Source organism: Cervus elaphus, chromosome X, assembly GCF_910594005.1.
Source record: "Cervus elaphus chromosome X, mCerEla1.1, whole genome shotgun sequence".
Taxonomy (NCBI): domain Eukaryota; kingdom Metazoa; phylum Chordata; class Mammalia; order Artiodactyla; family Cervidae; genus Cervus; species Cervus elaphus.
Genome location: NC_057848.1, coordinates 26,161,865 through 26,185,320, shown reverse-complemented (window position 1 = coordinate 26,185,320; position 23,456 = coordinate 26,161,865). Strand labels below are relative to the sequence as shown.

The window sequence follows — 23,456 nt, the reverse complement described above, 5'->3', positions numbered from 1 at the left end:
GAGTCTATGTCTCACCTTGATAGGAAATGGCTACCTTCCAGAAATTACTTCCACAGGAAAAAATTCTACTAGAAAATATTTTGCCTTGAAATTACTTAAAATGTGATCCAGCTTAATGCAAATCCTATAAACTATACCAAAAAAATGTGTCATAATAAAGGATCACTCAATTCTAAGTAAAGTTCAAAAGTACATATATTTAAAATGTGGGCAAGATTTCAATATAATAGAAAAGAATATAAGAAATAAAAATAAAAGTACAAAATATTTCAAACCTTTAACATCTATAATTTAGAGATAGCAAGGTCTTTATTTGCATCATTTTATTTGAAGCTAAAGTTCCATTAACAGTGTTATGAAAACATTCAAAAACCTGGCAAATGAATCATAAAACCTAACATAGGCTCTTTAAACTCATATAATACAAAACATGATTTATGTTTCCTCAGAATAAAATTACACACCTTAATAAGATGCAACATATTTAATATATTTGTCTTCATGCTCAAAAACACTTGTCTCAAACAAAGCAGCTGAAAAACAAGGGCGTCTGAGGGAGTAGGGCCAAGGGCATGCCTGTGCGGCTCCTGGCACCAGCGCACGTGCATCGGTTAAATTTATATGTAGGCGTGTTGAGGAAAACAACTTCCCACAGCAGTGTGGACCGCTGTCAACACCCAACAAGGTTCCCGAGTTCAGATAAAGAGCCCAGGTGCCCGAAGCCATGCCACAGAAAATCAGCCCCTCCCTTCTCCTGCAGGGCACATGCCAGGCCCTGCAGCCCAGGCCACCGCCTGCGGCAGGACGACACGGCTGCTCTCAGGCTGCAGACGCGAAGAGAGGCCCAAGAGGTCACCCACAGATGGCTCAGGTAATCTTTACACTAAGTCTTCCTCCCACAAGGAAAGGCAGGGCAGATGGGCATTCAGATCTCAACATGGAGGGTGGGAAAGAGCCTGGAAAGATGTAAGAGCACCTACTCTAGAAGAACAGCCTACGAAATTCAATGGGCCTCTCAGCAGTTCTATCACTAACCCTGGCAATAGTGCCCTAATCTGTGGGCTCATGGAGCGCATGCAGCTCTGACACTAACGATGAGAGGGGCCCACCCACCACCTTCCCAAAGGATATGACTCGTAGTCCAGTGTCTGAGTGAGCACTCCAGTGAGAACAAACTCTGCATTGTGAACATCTGCAAGGAACAAAGACAAAACCTGTCAAACAGACGCACCTGCCGGCACCCATGCACACCAACACGCAACAGAGCAATGAACATACCTAATCCTCTGGCAAAATATTCTTGACACAAGTGAAGGTCATTTTCACAGAATATTAAAATTTCTGATAGACTCTAAGAAAGAGAAAAGCAGCTTCTTGGTTATTGAGCCTCATACATGACACTGATGCATTCAACAGTGTTACACTTCTGTGTACCTTATCCTCCTTATGTTCCATGAGTTTCCGGAAAGATGGCTGTTTAGACAATACTTTGCCTCCTGCACATTCCATAATCATTTTCATGGTTGATAGACTTGGGCAGATCCCAGGAGTGATGTAAAAGTACTTCACCTAAAAATGAAAATATGTGTACTGGTTTCAAACTGAATTTTCAGTGTGTGTAATTTTTCATTCTACCCAAGAATTTTGACAAAATGTCTAATTTAATGGAGCTACACAGTACTAGACCCCCCTAGTCCCCAATCTGAAGTGGACCTGGTGAACCCAGACATGAAATTTCAGAAATAAGCACTCTCATATGCTAAGTGTGACCTATAATTATTAAAAAGTGACTAGAACTTTAATTCCTGTAAGACATAAAGTATTCTGTGATAAGAGCAAGAAAAACATTTTCCACAATTTCTAAAGCTCAAATGGATTACAAAATGATTTTGAAGGTTAAATTTTTCTAACACCTTTACTCTTAAATGTAACAAAAGTACCATTTTGTTTTAAACTCCTCAAACATTTAGAAAAACACAGACTATTTTAGGTAATGTACTCTTAACTCAGTACTGAAAATCTCTTTGAATTCCAAAGTTGCCTCCTAAAGAGTAAAAAAAAAAAAGAAAGAAAGAAAAACTGATTACCTCTATTAATCTACTAAGCCACTGTTTGATACAAAAAAATTTCCAAACTGTTCTAACTTAGAAACATTTAAACATTGTAGTTTAGAATTATTAGACACGTATTCAGTAATATTTTCTCAAGATTGGTCTCCATTTTCCAGCTGAATATACATTTTATGAGAATAGTATTAATGTAAGTTGGTAAAAGCAAAAATAAAAATGTAAATCTCTTATACACTATTCATAGCATACTCTTTGAACCCGGGTTATTTGTAATGCATCTCTCCCCGTATCGATTCTCTTCGACCCGGAACAGAACCTAGAGGAGGCCTGACTGCACAGGGGGAGTGGGGAGAGCCCAGCTCTCTGGGTGTAAGCCGCCCACTCCGTCATGGTTGCCCAGCTGCAGCAGCTGATCTGAGTTCCAGTCCAGGCGTACCTTGAAAAGCGGAGAAACATGGGCCCTCCTCAAGGACTCCTCCAAACTGAAGGAGAAAAGCACTTCGGTCTCCGCATCTCGGAGAAGGTAGTTCTGCTCATCTGAAAAGGAAGACAGCACAGCCTTAGAAAGTGCGTGGCACTGGGATGCATCACATGTGACTGGCTCCAGGTGCCCCAGTGAGCCATGTGCTGGCATTCACCTGTGAAACCTGTGAATGAGTAAGTCTCCCCGATTATATTTCATTTACTTTCCTCCCGAAAACAGCCAGCCAGGCCAAAGACACTCTTCCTCCTGGATCAGTGTTTCTTAGCTTTTAGGAACAAATGTTCTGACAGCCGTCCATGGACCCTCCTCTCATCCCTGGGCAGCTCCCCACTCCCCGCTCAGCTGTAACTTCACACTGTTGGGGGGCCACAGCGCCCCAACCCAGACCCAGGTGAAGAGTGCCAGCATGGAGGGCCAGGCCGGGAACCAGCTTCACAGCCAGCGTGTGCTCACAGGGACCAATGACTTCAGAGCCACTGGACTCCAGCTGAGAGTCAATTAGCCATATTTTACAGATGTACCAAAAACAAGTTCCTTTTATACATGAACATGTACAGCAATTTGTAAAGAATGGTTTTACCAGATTTTGAGGATCTAAGAATTTTTAAATAATACCTAATTTGTGAAAAAGTAAAGATCACAAAATGTTTTAATCTTCTTATGAATATATCTTGTTCAGAAAACCATTTATTTCATCATCATAACCAAACTAACAGTCCAGGGTCAGGCTGAGTCACACTGTGGGTCTGCCAGTTGCCCTTCTCTTTTTAAAACAATACCTTAAAAATGAGAAAACCATTCTCAGCTCAGAGAGCATAGTTGCTGACTCCATCAGGTCACTCAGGAGACACTGAGATTTAACAACTGCTAGAAATGCAAGTCCATCAGCCACCAGCAGAAAAAGAAGGCACTACACTAGGTGAAAGAAGAGAAGAATGTCTAAAAAATGAAGTTAAGAAATGAACAAAGAAGTATTGTCATGCATGAAGTTACATACTTAAATGAAGTGATGTATTTGAAATGCTAGTTTCTACAGCAGAATGAACATTGCTGTGCCTGCTGAAGAGCTGTGAGGGATGACAGGAAGCAGTCCCTGTTTAGGTGAGAGATGACACTGAAAGGAACACAGTAGCTGCAACAACCTTGGGTTTCTAAGAGGAGCAGCAGAATTATATTTACTTGGTCGGAGTTGTGGCAAGAGTCAAACTTTCCACAGCAGTGCAAAGGGCATGTGTATTCCAGAAAGAAATATCCTACACAATTAGTGTCCCAAACTATATAGATATAAATACAAAATGTCAAAATACCCCTCCCCCATGATAGGAAGCATCCAGTCTTAAAGCTGTCAGAACCCAGGCGGGGGCAGTGTGCTGCAGGGGTGGGAAGGCAGGGGTGGCCAACGGGGGCTGACTACATGGGACTCGTCCAGGAAGCTAATGTATTTAGGACATCAGGAGCAGGCGTCTCACTGCTGGAGTACAGACACGGGAAGTGAGAGACGAGCCTGAGCCCTGTGGTGTGGGACTGGAACCGGACAGACAGACACGAGAAGCACTGTGTGAGTCAGCTTGGCATAGGCAGACCCCATGGGCCTGAGCGCCATCAGCTCCCCAGGTCTGCCCTGAGATTGGAACTGGGGGTGGGGTGGGGGGTCCCTGGGACATGATGGTGCCAGAACCAGGGCAGAAAAGCCTAAGACAAGTCTAAGACACTCTTGTTTTGCCAAAAGCTACCAGGTGGTCACGACTGATGGGAAGAATGGAGAGGAGACCAGCAGTCACTGGTCACAGCGGGGCGACATGGAAACAGTGACAGCCCCATGGTCAAGAAAGAAAGGAGACATGTGAGGAAATAGGGGATAAATGAGAGTCGGTTGAGGAGCAACAGCAACTACAGACTTCAGAGTGCTTCCCACAGATGACTCGAGAGCAGCACCAGGTGACAGCAGGCAGAGCGGAGAAGGGACCACCATGGACACCACCCAAGGACCACCTATGCAGCCTCTGGCAGGAGGCGTGTGGGAGGGGGGCACAGAGCAACGGAATGAAGGTCCCACCACAGATGCCCCTGCCTGTCCTGGGGGTTGGTGACCCACACTGTCCCCCCAGGCCACTTGCCCCATGTTCGCAGGACACTCCTGGGCTCCCTGGCCCTGCTCCATTCACTGTCCCACACCTGGAACCCCGTTCAACAGCCAGCATGACATACAGGACGTATCATCAGGAGAAGAAGGCAAGGCTACAGAGCTCTTCCCCAGTACTTCCCCAATTACCACAACCTTCCTATTTCACAGTAAAATGCACAGATATCAAATGCCTCACTGGGACATGAAAAAATTTGTTATTTATCCATTTAAATTCACAGAGTTAAAAAATGAACTTGATGTGTGCTGGGATGAAAATGGGGACAAATTTGAAGGCAAAAACCCTCCTAACTGGGCATCCAGTGCACAGGGTGCGGCTCGGCCACTTACTGATGAACTTGCGGCACTTGAAGCACTCCTCCAGCCACTCTGGGGTGACGATGTGCTTCACCACGGAAACGGCCATCAGGAACTTGACGGTCCGCGTCACCTTGCTGGCGATGAGGTGGGTGCACTTCTGTGCAGACTCGGCGACCTCCCCACCCAGGATGTGGAGCTTCTCAGGGCCGGGAACACAGAGCAGAGGTGAGACCATCTGGTCTGCAGAGCCGCCCGCCCAGCCTCAACCCGGGACTTGTCTAGACCGTGAATGGGGCTCTCGGCAGCACAAAATGGTGAAAGCGGTGAAGCCAGACCTACGCCACCGTGCGAGCAAAGTGGAAACTGGAAGTGACAATGTACATTTCCCTAATCCGTGCCACACAAGTCAAGATTAAAGCAGGACCTCCACTGGACACCAGGAGGACACCCCTTTGAAGAAGTAGAAAGCTCTGAGAACAAGGCAGCTCGCTACATAAGGAGTGAACCTCCCAGGCTGTCTACGCCAAAGTGAGTATTGATAAGGCACGTTAAGACACAGTCTCTAAGAAATGATGACATAAAAATCGACTTAAGACATAGACGTGTAAAAGATGATCTCTTCATACCCAATTTTAAAAGTAAAAAATAATTTTATGGTAGCACTTATAATTATTTCTTTTCCTTTAAAAAAAAATAAAGGGAAATGTTTGAATCCCTGTGATACAGGTCAACTATATTTTAACCATTCCCTCCCCAGACACAAGCCCACAATCCCTCCTGGTGTTACTTCCAGAAGTGCATTTATGTAAATAAATACAAAAACACCTGTGACCCCTGGGCCCGCCCCACCAGAGAGAACAAGTCTTGAGAAGATGGTGGGTTCATTTAGGAAACCTGAAGGGGCACAGCTACTCTCATAAGCTAATGCCCTTATGAAAATGATATTTGCGCGGCTTTGCTAATGTGTGATTACAAGACTGCTCTTGGTCTCCTCACCTGAGTCGTCCTAACAAGAAAGAAAGCGTCTAAGGAGGAAGTAGCAGCAATAATGAGGCGGGAAAGCAACGATGTAATGATGACGCAGTTTATAAATAAACACGATGAACAACGTTACAACATGATATTCCTAATTACATGTTAACCTAATAAAACTGCTAGCCTAAAGCAAATATAAACAAAAAGGAACATTCCTAAAAATCCTTATGCGAAATAGAAGGAAATTTCACCTTTATGTACTCTTGAACTTGAACAGACTCAAATCCAGTGAAAAGCACAAAACGGGTCAGTTCCGGTGGTAACTTCTTGGAGGGAGGTGGAATATCTTCCATTCTATGAAACACACATAGAAAAGAACGGCTATTACTTCCCTAATATGTTCTTTACCAAACAAGACATTTTAATTTTAACAGTGTTAAGAAGCTCTGAGAGCTTTACCTGTGTGTGGTTTTCTGTTCTTAAAGGGAAAGTGCAGTGATTCACCTGCTCTTTCTTTCCCACCATTTACACAAAGTCACCCCAAAGGACTCTCAGCTGGCACCCCTAGGGGAAGGGCTGATCAGGCACCACCCCCCACCCCCCAGCCTGCACTGTCCCTGGGGGTCTGTGAGGGTGGAAGGGAGGGCTTCCAGGGCCCTCTGTGGTCCCCAGTCCCCCACCGTATCCCACAGGACCCATCTCACCCCAGAAGCTCTGATGCAGAGCAAAGCTGGTCGACTCAAGCACACACTCTATATTAAACTTCTTTGCTTAAATCTGTTCAAGCCCTATTTTTAGCTTATATTTGAGACAGTCTATGAAATAAAAAAAAAATCTGTAGTGTTTTAATGATGTATATAATCACACAATTAGGCTTTTGCTAAAGAATCCAACAATCCCCAGATTGGGTGGCTGTGGGGACTGGAAGGAGGGGACTGAGGAGCAGGGAAGAGACAAAGACCCTCACTCAATGCAGCTCAGAGGGTCTCTCGGTTCTAGTTAAACCACCGGCTTACCTCCACCAGGTGAGACCAGAGCAAGTCTGACAACACCGCCACCCCAGCCCCACAGAGGGGGCTCCATCCCCCATCCTGACCTGGGTCAGGGGTCGGACGTGGGCTCCCGGGCACACACTGAGGATGCCTAGAGCCGGGTTCCAGTCCCCCCACCCCCATCCCACCACAGCAGCTCGTTTCACACAATGGGGGTTCTGGCAAGATAGAAAAAAGATAAAACTGAAGATTGGACTTTTTTTTTTTTAATAAGAAAGGAAAAGACACTGGCTAATCCCTGTTTATCTCCAGTGATGAAACGAGAGATGTCATGATACAGCTGCAATTCAAGCAGCGCATCCTTCCAAGTCCTGGTGGTTTAGTTGCTCAGTCGTGCCCAACTCTTTGTGACCCCATGGACTGTAGCCCGCCCGACTCCTCTGTCCATGGGGATTCTCCAGGCGAGAATACTGGAGTGAGTAGCCATGCCTTCTTCCAGGGGATCTTCCCGACCCAGGGACTGAACCCATGTCTCATGTCACCTGAATTAGCAGGCGGGTTCCTTACCACTAGTGTCACCTGGAAAGCCCTTCCAAGTGAAAATCTTAGGAATTTCCCCAACTGCCACCATTTCCTAGAACAGACTGTAAAAGATCATCAACCATTAAAAAAAAACCAAGGTGATTCTTCCTACCTGGCTCTTCTGGAAGAAGGCTGGATATTAGTTACTTCATTCTGCTTCGCTTTGGGAGGTAGTCTTACACCCTGTAATTAACAGATGATTTACCTTAGTCAACCTCCCCAGTGACACAGCAGCTTCTGAGCGCTTCCTACCCATCTCACCACACACAAGAAACACTCCCCAAGGCACAACTGGCAGAGACCACGGGCACATGCAACTGTCCAGGGAGGCCCTGGCGCTGGCCACCCTCTCTATTCACCAGACCCAACAGTTCTTAAGATGTCTTCACCCCTCTCCTAGCACTTGTGATAGATTTAATTAATCCTCAACCTTGAACTTCTCAAAACACTTTTTACTTCAAATACTTTGTGTCTCAATGGAATCTGGAAAACACAGTGATTGCAATTACACCCCTCCAGAAAGACGGAGGTTCCCCTATGAGGGTGCAGGACGGTCGGGTCACAGGACACTGGAGGGGAAGGCAGGCCTCTGACGGCCACTCTGTGTCCCGGGCACAGCGCCCGTGCTCCTAAAACCAGCTGGAGGCCCTGACGTGCAGAGATGTGGAGCCAGTGCCCCTAGAGGCCCCCACAGCCAGCCTCCCACTCTGGCTGCTGCCCCCTCACCCCTTCCTTGCCTCTAACCCAGTCTTTCTTACACAAGCACACTCATTTATGTTCTACTATGGGGAGCAACCACCTCTCCATCTGAGATGAGGGTGGAGATGACCCTCCCCGCCAAGTGAAAGGCAGCCCTACCAGAGCTGCCTACCAACCAACCCCTGGCACTCCAGTGCAGAACAGCCCATCCTGAAGGCAGCCCATCAGAGACCCCAGCCAGTGGCCTGGAAGTCCACCACCACAGTGAAGTGCTGCGGTCAGGGCTGACACTCTGGCGCCCCAGTTCCCACCTCCTGAACACCACGGAAACACACGGTCTCCCTGTATTCTGCTCTGCGGTTCTGTAAGCACTCACGTAGCTCTCTGAAGAAGTCATGGGGCTAACGTGTGTCATGTGACTGAGTAACTCCCAATATCACCAACGGAGAGGATAAAGACACAGGGTGCCCTGAACAGCTTACGACAGGCGAGAAGATTCAGCCTTCATTGGTCATGACGGCCAATTACTAAAAGAATTAGTTACAGATACAAACATATCCCTACTTCTTTGTAACACAGTAAGTAAGGTGACTAACTTGACATACCATCAACAACTCTGCTGACACTTTCAACGGAACTCTCCAAGCATCTGAAGAGAGAAACAGGTTACTTTTCAGAAACACTATGTACATAAAGGAGCCCTTATCAATATAAAAGCCCTTTCAGGACACACACACACACTATTATAAAACAGGTTAACAATAAGGACCTGCCATATAGTACAGGGAACTCTACTCCGTACTCTGTAATAGCAACGTGGGAAAAGAATCTTTAAAAACAGTAGACGTATGTACAAGTATGACTGATTCAGTTTGCTGCACACCTGAAACTAGCACAACATTATGAACCAACCGTATCCCAATAAAGAAATTAAAATGGAAGTGTATCAATAATAGCAGAAATGAGAAGCCTCTCCAGGTGTGGGTCATCCTGGACACGCAGCGGCTCGGGTGATGGCCTCCAACAAGGGGACCGTAAGGACTATTCCTGAGTTTACAGGGAAGCCTGGCGGGGGCCGAGTGTTCCGTGCGAGACCAAGCTGAGCAAACCAGCAGCCTGTGGCCCAGTGCAGGCACCACCCACCCGCATGTGCTGAACCCCAGACAGTTCCGGGAGCCCCGTGGTCTGGCGTCCTAGAAACTGACTGTGAGGAGCACAGCACGTGGGGGTGGCGGCCCGGCTGGGCCCTCAAGGACACGTGTCCACCGAGGAAGGGCCTGGCGTCTGCACCACGGCTTCAGAGTGGACGTCATAGCCAGGTCTGTCCCAGGGAAGCAGGCTGGCTGTGGCTCAAAACCAGAAAGGGATTTCTTGCGACTGAGACCTTTAGGACCAGAACTGGACGGGCTCCTTCATGGGAGCACATGTTAAAGCAGCGTTCGAGCGACCACTTCCTGGAGTGACGCTCAGGTGGGTAAATGGGGTTAAGCACCATCTGGTGTACAGTCAGGGCAGTGGGCCTTCCTCGGGATCTGTGCAGCAGAAAGTGGGGGGCGGGGGGTGCCGTTTCTCACAGAGCAAGTTAACTGAGAGCTGGCTTGAAAGACAAGACCAAAAGGCTTTCTAGTGTTCCTTCCACTTCTGAGAGTCCATTTAAAAAAAGCAAACAAGAATACAAGCCAACAAAACGTCTGGGCTCAGTGCAGTGGGAGACAGCATGGAGAGGAAACAGGAGAGGAGATAAAAACTGACGTGACCCTGAAGCCAAGAGCGGTGTCTGGAGCCCCAGCCCACGGCCACAGGGAGTTGGCCTGCTTACCCAGAAGGTTCACCACCAGGTGTGGGGTCGGGGCGAAGGGGTCCTGCAGGCCAAAGGTGGTATAGCAGCCATACTGTGTCTGCTGCAGGGCCTCGAAGTTCCCCAGCAGGATGTCCCCCAGCCACTTGACATTCACGCACGGGATCTGCCACTCTTTGGCTTTCTCGTACTTTAAACCAGTTGGTCTTTTTTGGTTGGGGTCGGGGGGAGAGAAAACACATTCATTAGAGTTATCGGCGTTCAAATTTGTACTTCTGTTAACACAAACCAGCCCACACTTGCTCACACTGGACATGGCAGGGACGGTTCTGCAGAGCTGATCGGGCTGTAAGGAGGTGTCCATGTGATCATGAGGTCATCGTCCACCCTGCTTTCACCTCACCACTGTCACCTAATTTGACTGCAGCCTCCTTAATCATATGCTTTCCTTCTTCTGCTAACATTACGACAAATATCACTGCCATTCTTTCAACAGACTCTGATGTCCACCATGGAACTCTGACAGACTGAGAGATCCAGAATGGCCCTGTGCAGGCCGAGACAGAACCTCGGCTGACTGAGGGGCCCGGAGCGGCCCTGTGTGGGCAGAGATGGAACCCTGGCTGACTGAGGGACCCCGAGAGGTCCCATGTGGGCTGAGACAGAACCCCGACTGACTGAGGGACCCTTAGAGGCCCTGTGCGGGCAGAGATGGAACCCTGGCTGACTGAGGGACCCAGAGTGGTGCCAAGCAGGCTGAGGGCGGACGTGGCGGTGGCTGCGTTTACTCTCTGCAGATGAGGATGGTGTTGCTGCGGCACAGGTAGCCCGTGTACTTGGCACCTGCCAGGTACACCATTCGCTTCAGGTCGTCCCTGTCGCTGTTGACGAACCCAGTCACGGAGATAATCTGGGGGGGAAAGGTCCAGTAAGGTCAAGATGTAATGATGGTTTAACCCAGTTAGTGTGACTCTTTCTTCTCCCTGTTGGTTGCGCTACAGACACACGTGTTTCCATTCCTCCTCCGGCATTGAGGGGCACTTGGCGACATCACCTCTGAGAATGCTGTCACTGCTGACAATGCTGCACATGAGACAGCAAGGGGGGGACGGAAAGCAAACATACCAAATGGAGAATGCCTTCCTGTGTTAGCATGACACTGTTCCGATCATGTTAATGAAGTTACTTTACTAAGCCTACGAATATTGGTCAGTTCCTCTTACTGATCCCGGTTTTGGGCTCATCTGACAGGGAGAACCGACAGGAGATGATGTCCGCCCAGCTGTGGCCACTTCTGGTGTCAGACGCTTAATTGTAAAGTGAAAGTGAAGTCGCTCAGTCCTGTCTGACTCTGCGACCCTATGAACTGTAGCCCTCCAGGCTCCTCTGTCCATGGGATCTTCCAGAAAAGGATACTGCAGTGGGTTGCCATTTCCTTCTCCAGTGGATCTTCCCAACCCAGGGATTGAACCCGGGTCTCCTGCATTGCAGGCAGGAGCCACCAGGGCGTAGGCATTTATTAAACAGTGTCAAAGACTTGGGGGAACCTGTTAAATGTCAGGAAGCTGTGACTGTTACAGGGGGACAGAGAAGGAAACAAGATGCTTATTCTGTTCAGGGAGGCAGGGAGAGCCTTACATGCTGGGAGCACGGCTTGTCCCCCAGCGGGAAGGCCAGTGGAAAGTGCAGGGCCCGATGGGGTGGCACCAGCTTCTTCTTCTTCAGGACCGTGTTCAGCCAGTGTGCCGTGATGCACCTCTTCCTCTCCTTTATCGCCTGCAAACACAACAATACGGGCCGGTCGTTGGGGGCTTTACTGCAGGTGACATACAGAACTGTGTAACTACAAGGTCATTTTTACTGGAAGTCCAATAAATATAGGAATTTCAGGAGCTTAGCACTCAATTTACTAAGTTAATAAACTACAACAGTGTCACAGGTTAACTTGAACACAACCTGAAACACAGGAACAAGAGCCGACCACGGGGAGGAGAGCTGACAGCCCAGGAAATGACTTTAATGATGGAAAGAGATGACACTCCCGATCATCAGAATTCAAATTGCCCCGTGAGAACACAGCGAGTTATGAAAACGTAACTGCCCCTGAAGTTAACCGCGGGATGACCCCTACGTGCTCTTCACCAGGCATTTCTCAGAGGCCATGTACCACATACACACTAACAGCAGTCAGTCTATGAACAAGAACCCATCAGAGAAGAACAGAAATGAGCCCTGAGGGGATGAGCACAGGCCGCCCCGAGGGGGAGCTGCCTGTCAGCAGCTCCGAGCGACCCTGCTCCCGCCGCTCCATGCTCGGGTGGCCCTGCCGGGGCGGACAGTGTCCACCTCCCCCTTATTGGGAACCTGCCTTTCCTCCCCAGTCCTCACAGACAGAGAAGCCAGGGGCCAGAGGTGTCCACACGCCAAAGGTGGATGGAAACCAGTGAGAAGTGGTTTCCTGTCTTCAGAGGTGGGAGAAAGACCTTTCCAAGCATGACCGTCCCAGCATCTCTCAGAGTCCCCCAGTCCCAGAAGAGCTGAGCCCTCACCTGTGTGAACAGCCCGCTGACCTGACTCTCGCAGAGCAGGTGGGTGCAGCGGCTCGAGAACGTGGGGTCCACGGCTCCTCCATGTGTCTGGATGATCTGCACACACATGAGACCCATGGTCAGTCAGCTCCCACGCCTGGGGAAGAGGGACTTGTGATCTCCAGTCGGACAGCAGTTCACGAGACCCACCACATCATGTACACAGTGTATTTCCCAAAGTGTGAATGAACTATCAGTTATATCTATGGGCTTTCCCATCCAGCACTACACAGCAAAAATGAACTCTAAGCCCCGTTTCATCTGAACTTCTGGAGGAAGAGCGGGATGCTCTCTTTCTAAGACAGGGCGCTGTGGACGTTTTAGATAAACCAGCTGATCTGAGCTGTGGGGCGTCCCACGTCTCAGGGGGCCAGCTGCACCCCGACCCTCACCCCAGGTGCCATGAGCACTTCCCCTGCTGGGATAGCGAGAAAGGTTTCAGACATCACCAGCTGGTCCCTGGGGCCAGAAGCATTGCCTTTAAGAAACTTTATTCTAAAAAGAAAAAAGAAAGCAAAGCAAGATGAAGTTAAATTCAGTTTCTGAATTTCTGAATTTTTTGATACCATCCTATATCCCAACTGCAGTGGTTACACGGTCGTGTGGCACTGAGGGGAACACCGTTACCAAAAGGGTGAGAACTTCTTGGGTTGGCAAAAAAGTTCCTTTGATTTTTTTAACTAAAAGACATACTTTTTATCTGGCCCAAGAATTTTACTGAACAACGTATTCACCGTTTTGTTCCACTATCTTCTGCCATTTTCCAGGCAATGTCATAATTCCATTTTCCCAAGACTTTTTATCTTTTTGAGCAAAGAACTGTTCCAGGTACCTTTTACAGTCTTCTAGGGAATTAATTTTTTTTTCCAGTAAGAGAATCTTGTAAAGACCAAAACAAATGGAAATTCAAAGGCGCCATGTTTGGTGAATATGGTGGATGAATCAGAAATTCCCAGACAAGCTCTAACAGATTTTGCCTGGTCCTCACACATCAAAGAAACATGCGGTCTTGAGTTATCTTGATGGAAGAGTGTGAGTTTTCTGTTGATTAATTCCTGGTGCTTTTCATCAAGCCTGTCCTCAGATGGTCTAATTGGGAGGAGTACTTGTTGGAATTAATCGTTTGGTCTTCCAGAAGGAGCTCACAACGGAGGACTCCCTTGCATTCCCTCCATATACACAATACCACCTTCTTTAGTGTGGTTGTTGGTAGTTCATTTCACTTGCCCCCAAATCTCTTCTGTTCATTATTGTACAGTATCTTTTCATCACTGATCACAATTTGTCTTAAAAACAAAATGTTTTTTTGTTATGTTTCAGCAGAGAACTGCGTGTGGAAAAAAAGGTGAAGAAGGCATTTTTCGATTCACTTGTGTGGCACCCAAACATCGAAGTAATGAACACAGCTAAGCTGGTACAATTCATTTTCAGTGCTGGATTTGGATGTTCTGAGTATGTCGGCTATCTCACACCCAGTATAATATTGACTGTTCTCAGCTAACATCTCAGTTTGATCGCTATCAACTTCAACGGGTCTACCCAGCCGAGCGGCGCTGTCCAGCAAGAAACCTCCAGCAGAAAACTTTGCAATCCACTTCTGGCACATTTGATCAGTCACAGCACCTTCTCCATACACTGTGCAAAGCTATCTTTTTTTTTCTGTTGTGTTTTTACCTTTCTTTAAATAATTAAGCATACTATGCCAAAAGTATTCCTTTGTTTCTTTCTTCTTCAATATTAAAATGGCTACACAGAAATTGACCAATTTTGATAACTTTTTAAAAGAATGCACACTGATAAGACAGCTGTCACAGAACAATCTAAACAAAGTTGTTTTGCATGAACTTAAAGTCATTTAAGTGCTATTAGAGCCATCTTACAGAAAAAACAAATGAGCTTCTTGGCCAACCCAGTGTGTGTATATGTGTAGGTACACGTGTATGTGTGTGCGCAGGTACATGTATCTCAGTGACCTCACCCTTTTCCAGGTGGCCAGCAGCTGCTTGTCAGACATCTGCTCTGGATAATCCGAGATTGCAAACACACATTGCAGTAAGAAGCCTTCTTCTGGGACTACAGCAGAATTTTACAAGGAAAATGAATTTGAACCCCCATTCTGTGAATGTGTGCACAAAACATGAAAAAGCCCATTTTGCAGAGTTTGATGTGAATTTATGAAGTTAGTCACGCTTGCCCATGATGTCTCCACCAGTAGTCTGAGGAACTCTGCAAAAGGTCCTACAAATACAGCTGCTACAAATGGAGCTACTCGATTGTCCATATTACATGATTAAAAACTGGGAACCACCACAGTTTATGTCTGGGCGCCAAGTACTCCAAGTGGTCCTTCTGGCAGCGTGCCATACCAAGGACACTGGTGTTCACTTCAGGGTAGGGATGGAGGCCCAAACCACCAGAAAAATCTAACAATTTCTAACTACAGTCCCTATTTTCTAAGTATTACTCTGACATAAATCCTTAGCCTGCCCTCAAACGCTCTCAGAGCAGGTACAAGAGATTCGGGAGAGGGAAAGAAAGAGATGCATATTACTAACTCTCCACCACTGGGTTGTGTCCAAACAGTGGAGGCTGTGCCTGCGCCTGGGCAGCAGGGTCTACAGGCCCTGGGCCGTCTTGCTGGATGGCTCTGCCGTCAGCGTTTGCTGCATCTGGTGCATCTGCTGCAGGTGCTGGTGTGCTGCTCTCCAGGTGGGTGAGCTACTGCTGCTGCAGGGGTGGTTGTGGCTGCTGCAGGGGCTGCTGGAGGAACTGGTGTGGGTGGGCCTGTGGTGGCTGGAATGGGTGCAGTGGGGTTGGGGGGGTAGAGCTGCTGCATCAGGTGCTGCTGCTGGAACTGCAGGAGCTGCTGGGGATGCAGGTGCAGGATGGGGTGCAGGGTCAGGGCCGGCTCCGGGGCCACTTTCACCTGGCTGAGCAGCACTGCACTCGTGGGGCCCTGCTGGCTGTGGTTCACCTGCTGCTCCAGCGTCTTCATATGTGCCAAGAGGGACTGCAGTATCTGGAAGTGGAGATCAGGCAAGATCGTGTCAACAGCTGCTGCTCTCAACTCACAGGCCCCTCAGAGAGTAGAGCAGCACACCCTACACGCCACGGGCTAACTCTCAACAGCGGGAGGCTTCAAACACACCCGCATTCCCCCCAGGGCATGCATACTGCCAGCTCAGTGAAGTGAACATACTCGTACTTGAGACCTCTTCACCAAAAATGAAATGGAGTTAGTAAAATGGAAGAGGCTAATGAACGGACATGGGCAGATATACACCCTGGAGTGGCTGACTCACTCAAGAGCAGAAGGACTGGAGGGGGTGTTGTACACATTTCTGTCCTGCTGACCCCACAGTCCTGCTGTGAGCACAATGCCCCGCCAACCGCCATCTCCCTGGTGGCCATATAGCCTGATCAAACCTCCCTCCCACAGCTGCCATTTCCCAACGAACAAAGGGTCTGGAGGACGCCAAGACCCCACCTGCATGAAGGCACGGGACACTGCAACCCTGGACTGCAGCTGCCAGCCCTCCCCATCTGCAGCCGCCCTGCTCCGCCACACACACAAGGGACAGGAGAGACCCAGCCCCAGGTGTGTGCATGCAGGTAGCCTTCCCCAGGTCAAAGGCCCTTGCACAGCTGTCCATTCCCCGTCCTCAGGGTGAGGCAGGGCCCTGCACACACACTGGACAGAAGGCCACAGGCTGGAGCTTCCACTGGCCATGGCGTCCCCTGAACTCTCCCCTTCCTTGGGACAGGTGTTGGCCAAGTGCCTGACAAGCTTCAGGAACCAGGGATATCACCTAGCAGAGCGTCACATCCCATCTTATTTTACTACCATGTGCAGCTCTGGATGTAACAAAAAGAAACCGGTTGTATGATAAATTTTCCCTACATGCTCAAAAAAAATTGGAAGCCAACTTCCTATGGTCAAGGAAAACAGTAACAAACAGATTTTATTAAAGGTGATGGCAAAGAATGTTCAAACTACCGCACAATTGCATGCATCTCACACGCTAGCAAAGTAATGCTCAAAATTCTCCAAGCACGGCTTCAACAGTACATGAGCCAAGAACTTCCAGATGTTCAAGGTGAGGGCAGAGAAACCAGACATCAAATTGCCAACATCCATTGGATCATAGAAAAATCAAAAGAATTCCAGAAAAAAACATCTGTTTCTACTTTATTGACTACACCAAAGATTCTGACTGTGTGGATCACAACAAACTGTAAAAAATTCTTAAAGAGATGGGAATACCAGACCACCTGAGCTGCCTCCTGAGAAATCTGTATGCAGGTCAAAAAGCAACAGTTAGAGCTGGACATGGAACAACAGCCTAGTTCCAAATCAGGAAAGGAGTACATCAAGGCTGTATATAATTACCCTGTTAATTTAACTTCTATTCAGAGTACATCATGCAAAATGCCAGGCTGGATGACGCACAAGCTGGAATCAATATTGCCGGGAGAAATATGAATAACCTCAGATACACAGACTACATCAGCCTTATGGCAGAAGTGAAGAACTAAAGGCCCTCTTGATGAAAGTGAAAGAGGAGAGTGAAAAAGTTGGCTTAAAACTCAACATTCAGAAAAGCTGTCCCATTACTTCATGGCAAATAGATGGGGAAACAGTGGAAACAGTGACAGACTTTATTTTCTTCGGCTCCAAAATCACTGCAGATGGTGACTGCAGCCATGAAATTCAAAGACATTTGCTCCTTGGAAGAAAAGCTATGACCAACCTAGACAGCATATTAAAAAGCAGAGACATTACTTTGTCAACAAAGGTTCATCTAGTCAGAGCTATTGTTTTTCCAGTAGTCATGTACGGATGTGAGAGTTGGACTATAAAGAAAGCTTAGTACCGAAGAATTGATGCCTTTGAACTGTGGTGTTAGAGAGGACTTTTGAGAGTCCCGTGGCCTGCAAGGAGATCAAACTAGTCAATCCTAAAGGAAATTAGTCCTGAATATTCATTGGAAGGACTGATACTGAAGCTGAAGCTCCAATACTTTGGCCATCTGTTGCGAATAACTGACACATTTGAAAAGATCCCTGGGAAAGATTGAAGGCAAGGGGAGAAGGGGACAACAGAGGATGAGATGGTTGGATGGCATCATCAACTCGATGGACATGAGTTTGAGCAAACTCTGGGAGTTGGTGATGGACAGGGAAGCCTGGCGTGTTACATTGGGGTCTCAAAATGTTGGACACAACTGAGCCACTGAACTGAACTGAAGTTCTTCCTAACTAAGGTCTTGATGATGACTCTACCTAAGACTCAGACACTGTCATTAATAATCAATAATCTAACTCTTTACCTATATAACACCCTAATTGTGGCCCTAACTCATGACCTGACAACGGTCCTATTTCTCTGATCCTATTCCTTCATAAGGTCAAGAATTTCCTCCACACTAAGGCCCTGGCAGTCTCAGTAATAATGAACTGAATTTTTCCCTAAGTAACACCCTGATTTTGTCACTAACTAGTGCACTGACACTGGTTCTAACTACAGCCCTGAGGCTGGTCGTATTGAAAGCCCTGAGATATCCCTAAGGAACAACCTTAACTGAAGTCTTGACACTGTCCTTAGCTTAGGCCCTGATGCTGTCCCTCATAGTCTTTGCTGACACTAAATATCCCTCTTATCCTGTCCATAACTAAGACCCTGAATATGGGAAAGAAAAGCTGTTCAAGACCCTCAATAATTTAAAGGTGTAAGGAGGTCCCAAGACCAAAAGATGGTCAGGAAAAAAATTGTCTCTGATAATAAGAAAGGAGAGAGGGACTTCACCAGTGGTACAATGGTTAGGACTCTGAGCTCCCAGCAAGGGGGGCACATATTCCATCCCTACTCAAGGAACCAAGATCTCAGAAGCCATACAGCATGGGTGGAAAAAAAGAAAAAACAAAAAAAGAAGAAAGAACAGAAGGAAGAAGAAAGGAAGGAAAAAAAAAGAAACAAGGGAGATGTGAAGAGGATAAAGAAAGCGTTCTGCCCTCCACTTCCCAGCTACCTTTGCTGAGTTAACACCACTTTCAGACTGACACAGAACTAGGGTTTTCCACAAAGGTGGCTACTAGAGGTACCTGGGTTGTGGAAGAGAGGACCCATGCTTTGGAATCGTAAGGGCCTGAGTTTGAACCCAGATTTTTCCACCTTCTAGAGGCTTTAAATTACTTGGCCTCTCTGAGACTCCATGATCTGTTCTATGTATTATTAAGACTACCAGGTTGTTCAGATTAGACAGAATCTTTGTGTAGAATATAACCCAGTGAGATACCTCTAAAATTACAGCTCTGCATATAGCTGTTGATCAATCCCAGGTGAGGCCCAGGGAAGCCGCATGACCTGGTGAACAAACACTGGTCTGCATGTCATTTTCATCAACTCTCCTCACATAATCCCCTCTCTAGACAAACTCCAAATCTTTAGACAGGTTATTCCTGAAGCACCTACTTTACCACCAGCCACTGAAACATAACTTCCTCATCCTCTCTACTCTGAATACAGCTGTGGGGGAGGAGAACAAACTTTGAACATGGAATCAAAAATTTAAACCATGTCCCACATTTATTGATTGGTTAGTTCTGTGACCTTCAACAAACACTTGGCCTCTTTCAGCCTGTTTCCTCATCCATAAAACAGGGAATAATAAAACCTGGTCTGTGGGGTGGTTGAGAAGGCTAAAGTAAATAATGTCTATGAAAACACTGAGCAAACAGTAATATATATATACATATAGTTGTCATTAATAAATCTCATCTATTTTATGTTTAAAACTGATTTAACTTAAAAATTTCCATAATGACTACTTAATCAAAATTGTCTCCAGGTAACTCCCTGAAGTGCTAACCAAGACATCATGCTTTCACTGCCAAGTGCCCAGGTTTGATCCCTGGCCATGGAACTAAGACTTAAAACTTAGGCTAACTGTAAGTCTTGGAGTCAGAAGAAGAAGAAAATTATCTCCACATATACAAAAAACATCTATTTCTGCTTTATTGACTATGCCAAAGCCTTTGACTGTGTGGATCACAAAAAACTGTGGAAAATTCTGAAAAAGATGGGAATACCAGACCACCTGACTTGCCTCTTGAGAAAGCTGTATACAGGACAGGAAGTAACAGTTAGAACTGAACATGGAACAACAGAATGGTTCCAAATAGGAAAAGGAGTACATCAAGGCTGTATGTGGTCATCTTGCATGTTTAACTTATATGCAGAGTATATCATGAGAAATGCTGGGCTGTGAGAAGCACAAGCTGGAATCAAGATTGCCAGGAGAAATATCAATAACCTCAGATATGCAGCTGACACCACCCTTATGGCAGAAAGTGAAGAAGAACTAAAGAGCCTCTTGATAAAAGTGAAAGAGGAGAGTGAAAAAGTTGGCTTAAAGCTCAACATTCAGAAAACTAAGATCATGGCATCCAATCCCATCACTTCATGGCAAATAGATGGGGAAACAGTGGAAGCAGTTTCTTACTTTATCTTTCTGGGCTCCAAAATCACTGCAGATGGTGATTGCAGCCATGAAATTAAAAGACACTTACTCCTTGAAAGGAAAGTTATGACCAAACTAGACAGCATGTTAAAAAAACAGAGACATTACCTTGTCAGTCAAGGTCCATCTAGTCAAGGCTATGGTTTTTCCAGTGGTCATGTATGGATGTGAGAGCTGGACTATAAAGAAAGCTGAGTGCAGATGAATCGATGCTTTTGAACTGTGGTATTGGAGAAGACTCTTGAGAGTCCCTTGGACTGCAAGGAGATCCAACCAGTCCATCCTAAAAAAGATCAGTCCTGGGTGTTCGTTCTTTGGTAGGACTGATGTTGAACCTGAAACTCCAATATTTTGGCCACCTGATGTGAAGTACTGACTCATTTGAAAAGACCCCGATGCTGGGAAATATTGAGGGCAGGAGGAGAAAGGGACAACAGATGTTTGGATGGCATCACTGACTCAATGGACATGGGTTTGGGTGGACTCCGGGAGTTGGTGATGGACAGGGAAGCCTGGCGTGCTGTGGTTCATGGGGTCGCAAAGAGTTGGACACGACTGAGCGACTGAACTGAACTGAACACACATGCAAGTGTGTGTATGATTGGATAGTAACATGAAATTTGCACACATTTTTACAAGCCCACAAGCTTTGTGAATGTCTTCTGGGCAATCCCCCCAATTTGTTTTTCTGAAGTCTGAAGTCAAGCCCTAATAAAAAGAAAACACTATGACATATCAATCTTTATTTCTAAATACATTGACTTAAAAGTGGTAGTAATGTTGATAAGAACAGCAAGGAAGAACTTTCTTAGAAAATTGAAATGTGACACTCATCTGGTTTTCTCCCTACTACCTGGTCACTTAGGAGGGAAAAAGAGAGCTTGAGGAGGAGACACCTTCAGGGGTTAGAATTTATAAGCAGAGCTGCTAATGAAATCTTTTGTCTGCAGGTGCTTTTTTGTGGTCTCCCCGTCCTATTCCTCCACCATCTCTTTGAACTGCTTGTATATTTTGGAAATTAATCTTTTGTCAGTTGTTTCACTTGCTATTATTTTTCTCCCATTTTGAGAGTTGTCTTTTTACTTTGTTTATAGTTTCTTTTGCTGTGCAAAAGGTTTTAATTTTAATTAGTCCTGATTGTTTATTTTTGTGTTTATTTCTCTAGGAGGTGGGTCATAGGAGATCTTGCTTTGATTTATGTCATTGAGTGTTCTGCCCATGTTTTCCTCTAAGAGTTTTATAGCTTTTGGTCTCACATCTTGGTCTTTATTCTATTTTGAGTTTATCTTTGTGTATGGTGTTAGGAAATCTTCTAATGTTCATTCTTTTACATGTAGCTGTCCAGTTTTCCCAGCACCATTTATTGAAGAGGCTGTCTTTGCCCCATTATATATTCTTGCCTCCCTAGTCAAAAATAAGGTATCCATAGTGCATGGGTTCACTTCTGGGCTTTCTCTCTTGTTCCATTGGGCTATATTTCTGTTTTTTGCCAGTATCATACTGTCTTGATGATTGTAGCTTTGTACTATAACCTGAAGTCAGGAATGTTGATTCCTCAAGCGCCATTCCTCTTTCTCGAGACTGCTTTGGATATTCGTGGTCTTTTGTGTTTCTATATGAATTGTGAAATTTTTTGTTCTAGTTCTGTGAAAAATGCCATTGGTAATTTGATAAGGATTGCACTAAATCTGTACATTGCATTTGGTAGTAGAGTCATTTTCACAATATTGATTCTTCCTACCCAGGAACATGGACTATCTCTCCATCTGTTTATGTCATCTTTGACTTCTTTCATTAGTGTCTTATATTTTTCTGTATACAGTTCTTATGTTTCCTTAAGTAAGTTTATTCCTCGATATTTAATTCTTTTTGTTGCAGTGGTGAATGGGATTGATTCCTTAATTGCTCTTTCTGATTTTTCATTGTTAGTATATAGAAATGCAAGTGATTTCTGTGTATTGATTTTGTATCCTGCAACTTTGCTAAATTCACTGATTAGATCTACTAATTTTCTGATACTATCTTTAGGGTTTTCTACGTACAGTGTTGGAGAAGGCAATGGCACCCCACTCCAGTACTCTTGCCTGGAAAATCCCATGGATGGAGGAGCCTGGTAGGCTGCAGTCCATGGGGTGGCTAAGAGTCAGACACGACTAAGCAACTTTACTTTCACTTTTCACTTTCATGCATTGGAGAAGGAAATGGCAACCCACTCCAGTGTTCTTGCCTGGAGAATCCCAGGGACGGGGGAGCCTTGGTGGGCTGCACTCTATGGGGTCGCACAGAGTCAGACACAACTGAAGCGACTTAGCAGCAGCAGCAGCAGCAGCATGTACAGTGTCATGTCATCTTCAAACAGTGAGAGCTTTACTAATTCTTTTCCAATCTCAGCTCAGTTCAGTTCAGTCATTCAGTCATGTCTGACTCTTTGAGACCCCATGGACTGCAGCCTGCCAGGCCTCCCTGTCCATCATCAACACCCAGAGTTTACTCAAACTCATCTCCATTGAGTCTGGGTTGCCATCCAGCCATCTCATCCTCTGTCATCCCCTTCTCCTTCTGCCTTCAATCTTTCCCAGTATCAGGATCTTTTCAAATGAGTCAGGTCTTCACTTCAGTGGCCAAAGTATTGGAGTTTCAGCTTCAACATCAGTCCTTCCAATGAATATTCAGGACTGATTTTCTTTGTGAAGGACTGGTTGGGTCTCCTTACAGCCCAAGGGACTATCAGGAGACTTCTCCAACACCACAGACCAAAAGCATCAATTATTCGGTGCTCAGCTTTCTTTGTAGCCCAACTCAGATATCTATACATGACTACTGGAATAAAAAGATAGCCTTGACTAGATGGACCTTTGTTGGCAAAGTAATGTCTCTGCTTTTTAATATGCTGTCTAGGTTGGTTATAACTTTCCTTCCAAGGAGAAAGCATGTTTTAATTTCATGGCTACAGTCACAATCTGCAGTGATTTTGGAGCTCACAAAAATAAAGCCTGACACTGTTTCCACTGTTTCTCCATCTATTTGCCATGAAGTGATGGAATCGGATGCCATGACCTTTGTTTTCTGAATGTTGAGCTTTAAGCCAACTTTTTCACTCTCCTCTTCCACCTTCATCAAGAGGCTCTTTAGTCCTCTGGTTTCTGCCATAAGGGTGGTGTGACCTGCACAACTGAGGTTATTGATATTTCTCCTGGCAATCTTGACTCCAGCTTGTACTTCATCCAGCCCAGCGTTTCTCATGATGTACTCTGCATATAATTTAAATAATCAGACAACATACAGCAATTCAAATCAGGTAACTTA

The 23,456-nt window shown here is 46.1% G+C and overlaps 1 pseudogene; it reads right to left on the bottom strand.

Annotated features, from left to right (window-relative positions):
- Positions 1–670: 670 nt before the first annotated feature.
- Positions 671–15,784, bottom strand: LOC122689398 (annotated as a pseudogene).
- Between the last annotated feature and the right edge of the window lie 7,672 nt (positions 15,785–23,456).